The following is a 12772-nucleotide window of genomic DNA, read 5'->3' on the forward strand; positions in this document are numbered from 1 at the left end:
TACCAGCTGCTCGTGAAGTAGTGCAGGAAAGCACAGGGTTTAGCCCAAATGACTTAGTGTTTGGTCATAAGGTGCGTGGGCCTTCAGCAGTGCTGCAGGATGGTTGTTTGCCTAAGGAACCACCTCGGAACCTTATTGACTATGTAAATGGTTTTAGGCTGAAGTTGTATAGGGCTGGTGAACTGGCAAAAGAAAAACTAAAATGTTCTCATCAGAAAAAGATACTGAAATATGACGGACAGGCTGAGCTGCGTGAATTTAGTCCCGGTGATCGTGTACTTGCTCTTCTGCCTTTTGTAAGTTCACCTTTTCAAGAGGTCCTTTACTGTGGTCCTTTCACTGTGTTGCGCAAAGTGTCAGATTTGAACTAGCTTATTGAAACCCCTGGTCATAGGAAGTCCTCTAAATTATGCCATGTGAACCTGTTAAAATGTTATCACTCCTGTGATCTAAGCAAAGTGGAAGGCACTCCAGTGGTGAGGTCAGCCTTGACTGCTGCTCCAGTCACTGCATCTTGTGGCTTTAACTTTGTGGAGGGGGGAGAAGAGGTAGTTAGGGTTTCGGATGAGGTCTTACAAGGTCGGTTGAAAAACTCCCAGACTTTGCAAAACCTTGGGGTTTTGGTAGATCACTTAGACTCTGAGAAACGTGATGAATTGGTAGCTCTTATTAGAAGCTACCCTGTTTTGTTTTCTGACACTCTATCGCAAACCCACTTAATTAAGCATGACATAGACATCGGAGATGCTAAGCCTATCAAACAGATATTTTATCGTGTATCTGAGGAGAAGAGTGCAATTGGAAACAGAGGTGCAGTATATGTTGGACAATGGTATTGCGGAGCCATGTCGTTCAAATTGGGCTTCACCCTATCTTCTGGTCAAAAAGTCTGATTCCACTTTCAGACCTTGCACTGATTATAGAAAAGTTAACAATGTTACGAAAGCAGACCTTTACCCTCTTCCTAGGATGGAGGACTGTATTGATCAAGTATGGTCAGCAAAGTATGTTAGCAAATTTGATCTTTTAAAGGGATATTGGCAAGTACCCCTTACCAAAAGAGCTTGTGAGATTGCTGCCTTTATAACTCCATCTGGTTTGTTCTCTTATACAGTGATGCCTTTCGGGTTGCGGAATGCTCCAGCCACCTTCCAGAGGCTGATGAATCGGGTGGTCTCAGGTCTGGAAGGGTGTGCCATGTATTTGGACGATGTGGTCATCTACTCAGACTCCTGGGAGGAGCATCCGCAGCAGACTTGTCACAGGCCAGCTCATAGCCTGTGGCAAAAATGAGGGGACACGAACAACAGGTATAGGCCAATCAAAACGGTTCTTTATTATAAACCAAAAACTATAACTTTAAACAAAGAAAAAGGAATGAGGTGTGGAAATGTCATAATGTAGGGCGTATGTAAAGTGCAGGGATGCATGAATCTGTGTGTGTGAACCGCCCCTGCACTGCAGAGGGGCCGTGACATTGGGCTCATTGTCCATTTGGAAGACCCCTTTGTGACCAAGCTTAACTTTCTGACTGATGTCTTGAGATATTGCTTCAATATATCCACAGAATTTTCTTTCCTCATGATGCCATCTATTTTGTGAAGTGCACCAGTCCCTCCTGCAGCAAAGCACCCCCACAACATGATGCTGCCATCCCCGTGCTTCACGGTTGGGATGGTGTTCTTCAGCTTGCAAGCCTCCCCCTTTTCCTCCAAACATAATGATGGTCATTATGGCCAAACAGTTCTATTTTTTTGTTTCATCAGACCAGAGGACATTTCTCCAAAAAGTACGACTATTGTCCCCATGTGCAGTTGCAAACCGTAGCCTGGCTTTTTTATGCCAGTTTTGGAGCAGTGGCTTCTTCCTTGCTGAGCGGCCTTTCAGGTTATGTCGATATAGGACTCGTTTTACTGTGGATATAGATACTTTTGTACTGGTTTCCTCCAGCATCTTCACAAGGTCCTTTGCTGTTGTTCTGGGATTGATTTACACTTTTCGCACCAAAGTACGTTCATCTCTAGGAGACAGAACGCGTCTCCTTCCTGAGCGGTATGATGGCTGCGTGCTCCATGGTGTTCATACTTGCGTACTATTGTTTGTACAGATGGACGTGGTACCTTCAGGCATTTGGAAATTGCTTCCAAGGATGAACCAGACTTGTGGAGGTCTACAATTGTTTTTCTGAGGTCTTGGCTGATTTCTTTTGATTTTCCCATGATGTCAAGCAAAGAGGCACTGAGTTTGAAGGTAGGCCTTGAAATGCATCCACGGGTACAACTTCAAATGACTCAAATGATGTCAATTAGCCTATCAGAAGCTTCTAAAGCAATGACATCATTTTCTGGAATTTTCCAAGCTGTTTAAAGGCACAGTCAACTTAGTGTATGTAAACTTCTGACCCACTGGAATTGTGATACAGTAAATTATAAGTGAAGTAATCTGTCTGTAAATAATTGTTGGGAAAATGGCTTGTCATGCACAAAGTAGATGTCCTAACCGACTTGCCCAAACTATAGTTTATTAACAAGAAATTTGTGGAGTGGTTGAAAAACGCGTTTTAATGACACCAACCTAAGTGTATGTGAACTTCCAACTTCAACTATAGGTACCATAAATGTGTGTGAGTGTGTTAGATGAGAGCTGCGGCAGATGGTTCACTATGGCCTGCTACCATTGGCCAATGGGAGGCTGATAAGGCATAGTTAGATTACCTTTAACACGGACAGTTATTCTCAACATTAAATATTCTGTTTTCTGAAACGGACAGTAATTCTCTCTCAACCAATCTAAACAAAAGTATAACCACCATTTAAATGAATTTATGTTTTAATTCTTCACCACATGAATTCAGAAGCACACTGCTTGGTGATAATAAATCCATAAGTCTTTGGAATAACAATGATTGAAGACTCCCTTAAATTCTGCCTTGAATTTTCTAAGAATAAGGTATCAGTGCTCAGGTTAAGGATCAGGTTTATTTTGATTTGAATTTCACAGCAGATTTGAATGCCTCCCATTTGGCATTTTTCACCTTCTCTTTGACCTTGTGATCCTTCTCTTTCACCTTATCCTTGGCGTTTTTATCTCTTAATCTTCTTCGGTCCATCATCCCTTCTTCCAGGGTCCTCTTCCTGTTCTCCGTCCATCTGTGTGTCCCCTCCTCCAAGCTCCATAGCCCGTGAAAGACAGAGGACAGTGTCTAAATATTACATACTTTCAGAAGATCAGTGTTCAGACTGGGACAATGGAGTGGGATGATTTCAGGGCAATGAAGAAACACTAAAACTTTAGCACGCTGTATTATTCTATACAGACACAGAACAAAAGAAGGCTTCTGAAGTTTATAATTTCCACTCTGAATTTCAGACCTGATTTTCCCTTATGAAAAATATATCAACACGTACACAAATGTCCATTAATTATAATCCACATAATAATGCACATTTCCTGTTGCTGCAGAATTATTAAAAATGTAATGTTGTAGCAAACTGGCTCAAATTAAGATCCTACATCTGTACACACCAAGACAGTTGTGAAGAGGGCACGACAAAGCCTATTCCCCCTCAGGAAACTAAAAAGATTTGGCATGGGTCCTGAGATCCTCAAAAGGTTCCACAGCTGCAACATTGAGAGCATCCTGACCGGTTGCATCACTGCAAAGTACGGCAATTGCTCGGCCTCTGACCACAAGGCACTACAGAGGGTAGTGCGTACGGCCCAGTACATCACTGGGGCTAAGCTGCCTGCCATCCAGGACCTCTACACCAGGCGGTGTCAGAGGAAGGCCCTAAAAATTGTCAAAGACCCCAGCCACCCCAGTCATAGACTGTTCTCTCTACTACCGCATGGCAAGCAGTACCGGAGTACCAAGTCTAGGACAAAAAAGGCTTATCAACAGTTTTTACCCCCAAGCCACAAGACTCTTGAACAGGAAACCAAATGGTTACCCGGACTATCTGCATTGTGTGCCCCCCCAACCCCTCTTTTACGCTGCTGCTACTCTGTTTATCATATATGCATAGTCACTGTAACTACACATTCATGTACATACTACCTCAATCAGCCTGACTAACCAGTGTCTGGATTTAGCCTTGGTACTGTTATTTTCAAATGTCTTTTTACTGTTTTATTTCTTTACTTACACACACATACCTTTTTTTCCCACACTATTGGTTAGAGCCTGTAAGTAAGCATTTCACTGTTGTATTCGGCGCACGTGACAAATAAACTTTGATTGGATATGTGTATGCAAAATGCCATCCTTCAGATTATGCCCAGACACATGCAGAGCTACACCAACAGAAGGCACTATCAAGAGCTGTCTCCATGCTCACTGAAGCATTAGTTGTATTCCCAGACACGTTTCCCCCTCTGGGCTGGCTCCCCTGTGCTGGGCTGCTGCTCCATAGTCTGAAGGCCTGGGGGGCCCTTGGTATTCCCTATGGTAGACTGGGGAACCTGAGGGGCTGTTGGGGATTGGGGCTTTGGGACTGTGGGGCCCGAGCTCAGATGCGGCCTGGGAGGGTTACATTCTCACACAGGGAGAAGAGATGGGGGAGGGATGGAGGGAAGACAGGAGAGGAAAACACCTTGAGTCTGTCGCAGAAAAAAGGAACAATGGGATGGACCCTAGAGAGAGGGCACAGATACAAACACACACCCACGCACGCACGCACGCACGCACGCACGCACGCACGCACGCGCGCGCACACACACACACACACACGTGCACAAACACATTTACATTCTGATATATGGCACTCTCTTTTCTCTCCTTTCTCGTCTTCTCTCATTTCGTCTTCTCTCATCTTGTCTCCTCTCGTCTCCTCATCTTGTCTTCTCTCCTTTCTCCTCCTCTCCATCTCCTCGTCTTCTCTCATCTCGCCTTCTCGTCTTCTCTCCTCTCGTCTTCTCTTCTCTCCTTTCTCCTCTCGTCTCTTCTCCTCGTCTCGTCTTTCATTTCTCCTCGTCTCGTCTTTCATTTCTCGCCTCCTCTCGTCTTTCATTTCTCCTCCTCTCATCTGGCCTCTTGTGGAGGATGCTAGGCTGAAATAAGATTAGATGTGTTTCCATCATGTGAGACATCAGATCACAGGACCCTGCTTCCTGAAGATGGAGGGAGGGATGGAAAACGAGACATTGGGCTGGATTCAATCCGTATCGTGGAAGTTCCGCGTTGAAGCCTGATTCACATTTAAAGGAAATATTCCTGCGTTAGCAGAGACCTCATTCGGGGTAAAAGCTGCATATGTCGGCTCAATCGGATAGAGGGATTAGAGGGATAGAGCGAGGAAGAGGAGGGATAGAGGGATAGCGTGATTGAGGGATGAGGGAGGGAGGGATGGATGGAGGGATAGATGGATGGAGGGGAGGGATAGAAGGATGGATGGAGGGAGGAAGAGGAGGGATATGGATAGAGGGATGGAGGGATAGAGGGATGGAGGGATCGAAGAATGGAGGGCATCCTATAGTAAGGCTATAAGGCCATAAGAAGAAAATGCTCACCCAGAAGAAGCGCTCCTGGTGGCCGGGGACTTTAATGCAAGCAAACAAATCAGTTTTACCAAATTTTTACCAGCATGTCACATGGGCAAGCAGGGGGAAAAAATCGTAGACCACCTTCACTCCACACACACAGAGATGCATACAAAGCTCTACCCCGCCCTCCATTTGGCAAATCTGACCATAATTCTATCCTCCTGATTACTGCTTACAAGCAAAAACTAAAGCAGGAAGTACCAGTGACTCGCTCAGTACAGAAGTGGTCAGATGAAGCGGATGCTACACTACAGGACCGTTTTGCTAGCACAGACTGGAATATGTTCCGGGATTCATCCAGTGGCATTGAGGAATACATCACCTCAGTCATCAGCTTCATCAATAAGTGCATCGATGACGTCGTCCCCACAGTGACTGAACATACATATCCCAACCAGAAGCCATGGATAACAGGCAACATCCGCATCGAGCTAAAGGCTAGAGCTGCCGCTTTCAAGGAGCGGGAGACTGCCCTCAGATGAACCATCAAACAAGCAAAACGTCAATACAGGATTAAGATTGAATCTTACTGCACCAGCTCAGATGCTTGTCGGATGGATTGAGGCATGGATGGATTGAGGGATGGAAGGATAGAGAGATGAGCGATGGAAGGATAGAGAGATGGGGGATGGAGGGATAGAGGGAGGGATAGAGGGATGGAAGGATAGAAGGAGGGATAGAGGGATGGGAGGGATAGAGGGATGGAAGGATAGAGAGATGAGGGATGGAAGGATAGAGAGATGAGGGATGGAAGGTTTGAGGGATGGAAGGTTTGAGGGATTGAGGGATGGAGGGTTGGCAGGTTTGAGGGATAGAAGGCTTGAGGGTTGGCAGAATTGAGGGATGGAAGGATTGAGGGATGAGGGATGGAAGGAGTGTGCTCCTAATCTCAGCTCATTACCTGTATAAAAGACACCTGGGAGCCAGAAATCTTTCTGATTGAGAGGGGGTCAAATACTTATTTACCTCAATAAAATGCAAATCAATTTATAACATTTTTGACATACGTTTTTTTTCTGGATTTTCTTGTTCTGTCTCTCACTGTTCAAATAAACCTACCATTAAAATTATAGACTGATCATTTCTTTGTCAGTGGGCAAACGTACAAAATCAGCAGGAGATCAAATACTTTTTTCCCTCACTGTATGGTTCACTGTGGCTTCGATTCAGCATGCACCATTATTTGGCCTGGAGCTAGCGCCAAGACTGAGGTTCTCTCATCTGTCTCTTCACTGAGGAGCTTAACCTTATTTAATACATCCTATATGACACATACAACATGTCTTGACCAAATAACTTGATATATAATGGAAAGATAAAACGTGTATTCGCAGATAGAATATACATGTATGCGTAATGTGTGCGGACAGATTCCAGACCTCTGTTCAGGATAGGGGTCTGTTATGAACACCTTGGTAGTTCCAGACCTCTGTTCAGGATAGGGGTATGTTATGAACGTCTTGGTAGTTCCAGACCTCTGTTCAGGATAGGGGTCTGTTATGAACGTCTTGGTAGTTCCAGACCTCTGTTCAGGATAGGGGTCTGTTATGAACGTCTTGGTAGTTCCAGACCTCTGTTCGGGATAGGGGTCTGTTATGAACGTCTTGGTAGTTCCAGACCTCTGTTCAGGATAGGGGTCTGTTATGAACGTCTTGGTAGTTCCAGACCTCTGTTCAGGATAGGGGTCTGTTATGAACGTCTTGGTAGTTCCAGACCTCTGTTCAGGATAGGGGTCTGTTATGAACGTCTTGGTAGTTCCAGACCTCTGTTCAGGATAGGGGTCTGTTATGAACGTCTTGGTAGTTCCAGACCTCTGTTCAGGATAACGGTCTGTTATGAACGTCTTGGTAGTTCCAGACCTCTGTTCAGGATAGGGGTCTGTTATGAACACCTTGGTAGTTCCAGACCTCTGTTCAGGATAACGGTCTGTTATGAACGTCTTGGTAGTTCCAGACCTCTGTTCAGGATAGGGGTCTGTTATGAACACCTTGGTAGTTCCAGACCTCTGTTCAGGATAGGGGTCTGTTATGAAAGTCTTGGTAGTTCCAGACCTCTGTTCAGGATAACGGTCTGTTATGAACGTCTTGGTAGTTCCAGACCTCTGTTCAGGATAACGGTCTGTTATGAACATCTTGGTAGTTCCAGACCTCTGTTCAGGATAGGGGTCTTATGGTTCCAGACCTCTGTTCAGGATAACGGTCTGTTATGAACACCTTGGTAGTTCCAGACCTCTGTTCAGGATAACGGTCTGTTATGAACATCTTGGTAGTTCCAGACCTCTGTTCAGGATAACGGTCTGTTATGAACATCTTGGTAGTTCCAGACCTCTGTTCAGGATAGGGGTCTTATGGTTCCAGACCTCTGTTCAGGATAACGGTCTGTTATGAACGTCTTGGTAGTTCCAGACCTCTGTTCAGGATAGGGGTCTGTTATGAACGTCTTGGTAGTTCCAGACCTCTGTTCAGGATAACGGTCTGTTATGAACGTCTTGGTAGTTCCAGACCTCTGTTCAGGATAGGGGTCTGTTATGAACACCTTGGTAGTTCCAGACCTCTGTTCAGGATAGGGGTCTGTTATGAAAGTCTTGGTAGTTCCAGACCTCTGTTCAGGATAACGGTCTGTTATGAACACCTTGGTAGTTCCAGACCTCTGTTCAGGATAGGGGTCTGTTATGAACACCTTGGTAGTTCCAGACCTCTGTTCAGTATAGGGGTCTGTTATGAACACCTTGGTAGTTCCAGACCTCTGTTCAGGATAACGGTCTGTTATGAACATCTTGGTAGTTCCAGACCTCTGTTCAGGATAGGGGTCTTATGAACACCTTGGTAGTTCCAGACCTCTGTTCAGGATAGGGGTCTTATGAACACCTTGGTAGTTCCAGACCTCTGTTCAGGATAACGGTCTGTTATGAACACCTTGGTAGTTCCAGACCTCTGTTCAGGATAACAGTCTGTTATGAACATCTTGGTAGTTCCAGACCTCTGTTCAGGATAAAAGTCTGTTATGAACACCTTGGTAGAGAAAGGGTCAAATAAGCCACAACAGACCATCAGAAACATAACCCTGGGCTTTGGTATCTACAGCCTGGGAGAGAGAAGGGAAAAAGATGAGAAGAGATGGAGAGGGGGAAGAAATAGAGATATCTGGAGAAGACAGGAGAGGAATGGGGGATTGGTGGCTAATGGTGAGGGAGGAATATAGTATTGTTATAGACTCAAGACACATTTTCAGTCAGGCTTTCTGATGTCTTCCACTGGTTTATTTGCATTGGACTGTTTTGTTACTGCTTTGTTTGTCCCTCGCCCCAGTTTCTTAGTAAACACCACCATTATCTCAGTGGTATGGTGTAGGCCTACTTTGTGTGCGTGTGTGTGCAAACATTTGTGTGTGCTTGTGAGTTTGAGGGGCTGACAGCATTAATATGCCCTTTACCCCCCTCCTCCTCACCCACAGGGCTCATTATCATCACTGGAGAGGGGCTGTTCCATAAAGACACTCATATGAGAGCCCTCTGAGAGCATGCCTGTACACACACACACAGTGTGAATGATTAGGGACTTCTTTCAAACAGCAGGCTGTTAAACATAACTGCGAGGTGAGCGTACAAAGAAACATGTGAATATACCAAATAACCATACATGTTGTGTGGATCATCATATTAAACTACTTAGTATTTTCATACCGTGATGATTTAAATACTGACTCCAGACCTCAAATGATTTATTAAATCACAGAAAAACCAACCATTACAAAGTGTAATGTCTCTCTTTATGAAGACCCAGGAGGAGGTAGGACATTCAGATATCACTCCAGGGACTTATATTTGTTCCTATTTCCATATTCCACAGTGGCAGGCAGCCTAGCAGTTAAGAGTGTTGGGCCAGTAGCCGAAAGGTTGCTGGTTTGAATCCCTGAGCCGACATGGTGAAAAATCTGTCTATGTCCTTGACCAAGGCACTTATCCAGAGCGATTTACAGGAGCAATTATGGTTAAGTGTCTTAAGTGTCTAAAATATAAAAATACAATTACTCAAAATTGGTCTGTAATGTCAGACATTCAAATGTATCCCTAAACTAATCTCTATTAATGGGTTACAACATGGGATTCCTAGAAATTGTTTACCTTTTAGTTATTTAATAAATATTCAACCTCAGCCAACTAGATTGGGATTATATACAAATTCACTGCTGGTCACAGATTCACCAAACTTGGAAAATGTCAAAGGAATGTCAATTAAAATACCAAGCACATACATAATCACCTAGCTACCACAATATGAAACTAACGGCATCACCTAGCTACCACAATATGAAACTAACGGCATCACCTAGCTACCACAATATGAAACTAACGGCATCACCTAGCTACCACAATATTAAAACTAACGGCATCACCTAGCTACCACAATATGAAACTAACGGCATCACCTAGCTACCACAATATGAAACTAACCGCGTCACCTAGCTACCACAATATGAAACTAACGGCATCACCTAGCTACCACAATATGAAACTAACGGCATCACCTAGCTACCACAATATGAAACCAACCGCGTCACCTAGCTACCACAATATGAAACTAACGCCATCACCTAGCTACCACAATATGAAACTAACGGCATCACCTAGCTACCACAATATGAAACTAACCGCGTCACCTAGCTACCACAATATGAAACTAACGGCATCACCTAGCTACCACAATATGAAACTAACGGCATCACCTAGCTACCACAATATGAAACTAACCGCGTCACCTAGCTACCACAATATGAAACTAACGGCATCACCTAGCTACCACAATATGAAATTAACGGCATCACCTAGCTACCACAATATGAAACTAACCGCGTCACCTAGCTACCACAATATTAAAACTAACCGCGTCACCTAGCTACCACAATATTAAAACTAACCGCGTCACCTAGCTACCACAATATTAAAACTAACGGCATCACCTAGCTACCACAATATGAAACTAACGGCATCACCGAGCTACCACAATATGAAACTAACCGCGTCACCTAGCTACCACAATATGAAACTAACCGCATCACCTAGCTACCACAATATGAAATTAACGGCATCACCTAGCTACCACAATATGAAACTAACCGCGTCACCTAGCTACCACAATATGAAACTAACCGCGTCACCTAGCTACCACAATATGAAATTAACGGCATCACCTAGCTACCACAATATGAAACTAACCGCGTCACCTAGCTACCACAATATTAAAACTAACCGCGTCACCTAGCTACCACAATATGAAAATAACCATGTCACCTAGCTACCACAATATGAAACTAACGGCGTCACCTAGCTACCACAATATGAAACTAACCGCGTCACCTAGCTACCACAATATGAAACTAACGGCGTCACCTAGCTACCACAATATGAAACTAACGGCATCACCTAGCTACCACAATATGAAACTAACCGCGTCACCTAGCTACCACAATATGAAACTAACGGCGTCACCTAGCTACCACAATATGAAACTAACGGCATCACCTAGCTACCACAATATGAAACTAACCGCGTCACCTAGCTACCACAATATTAAAACTAACCGCGTCACCTAGCTACCACAATATGAAACTAACCGCGTCACCTAGCTACCACAATATGAAACTAACGGCGTCACCTAGCTACCACAATATGAAACTAACGGCATCACCTAGCTACCACAATATGAAACTAACCGCGTCACCTAGCTACCACAATATTAAAACTAACCATGTCACCTAGCTACCACAATATGAAACTAACCGCGTCACCTAGCTACCACAATATGAAACTAACGGCGTCACCTAGCTACCACAATATGAAACTAACCGCGTCACCTAGCTACCACAATATGAAACTAACGGCATCACCTAGCTACCACAATATGAAACTAACGGCATCACCTAGCTACCACAATATGAAACTAACGGCGTCACCTAGCTACCACAATATGAAACTAACCGCGTCACCTAGCTACCACAATATGAAACTAACGGCGTCACCTAGCTACCACAATATGAAACTAACGGCATCACCTAGCTACCACAATATGAAACTAACGGCGTCACCTAGCTACCACAATATGAAACTAACCGCGTCACCTAGCTACCACAATATGAAACTAACGGCATCACCTAGCTACCACAATATGAAACTAACCGCGTCACCTAGCTACCACAATATTAAAACTAACCATGTCACCTAGCTACCACAATATGAAACTAACCGCGTCACCTAGCTACCACAATATGAAACTAACGGCGTCACCTAGCTACCACAATATGAAACTAACCGCGTCACCTAGCTACCACAGCATGAAACTAACGGCATCACCTAGCTACCACAATATGAAACTAACGGCATCACCTAGCTACCACAATATGAAACTAACGGCATCACCTAGCTACCACAATATGAAACTAACCGCGTCACCTAGCTACCACAATATGAAACTAACGGCGTCACCTAGCTACCACAATATGAAACTAACGGCATCACCTAGCTACCACAATATGAATCTAACCGCGTCACCTAGCTACCACAATATTAAAACTAACCGCGTCACCTAGCTACCACAATATGAAACTAACCGCGTCACCTAGCTACCACAATATGAAACTAACGGCGTCACCTAGCTACCACAATATGAAACTAACGGCATCACCTAGCTACCACAATATGAAACTAACCGCGTCACCTAGCTACCACAATATTAAAACTAACCATGTCACCTAGCTACCACAATATGAAACTAACCGCGTCACCTAGCTACCACAATTAGAAACTAACGGCGTCACCTAGCTACCACAATATGAAACTAACCGCGTCACCTAGCTACCACAATATGAAACTAACGGCATCACCTAGCTACCACAATATGAAACTAACGGCATCACCTAGCTACCACAATATGAAACTAACGGCGTCACCTAGCTACCGCAATATGAAACTAACCGCGTCACCTAGCTACCACAATATGAAACTAACGGCATCACCTAGCTACCACAATATGAAACTAACGGCATCACCTAGCTACCACAATATGAAACTAACCGCGTCACCTAGCTACCACAATATGAAACTAACCGCGTCAACTAGCTACCACAATATTAAAACTAACGGCGTCACCTAGCTACCACAATATGAAACTAACCGCGTCACCTAGCTACCACAATATGAAAATAACGGCATCACCTAGCTACCACAACATGAAAC

Source organism: Salmo salar, chromosome 11 (assembly GCF_965601325.2).
Source record: "Salmo salar chromosome 11, fSalSal1, whole genome shotgun sequence".
In the NCBI taxonomy this organism is placed as follows: domain Eukaryota; kingdom Metazoa; phylum Chordata; class Actinopteri; order Salmoniformes; family Salmonidae; genus Salmo; species Salmo salar.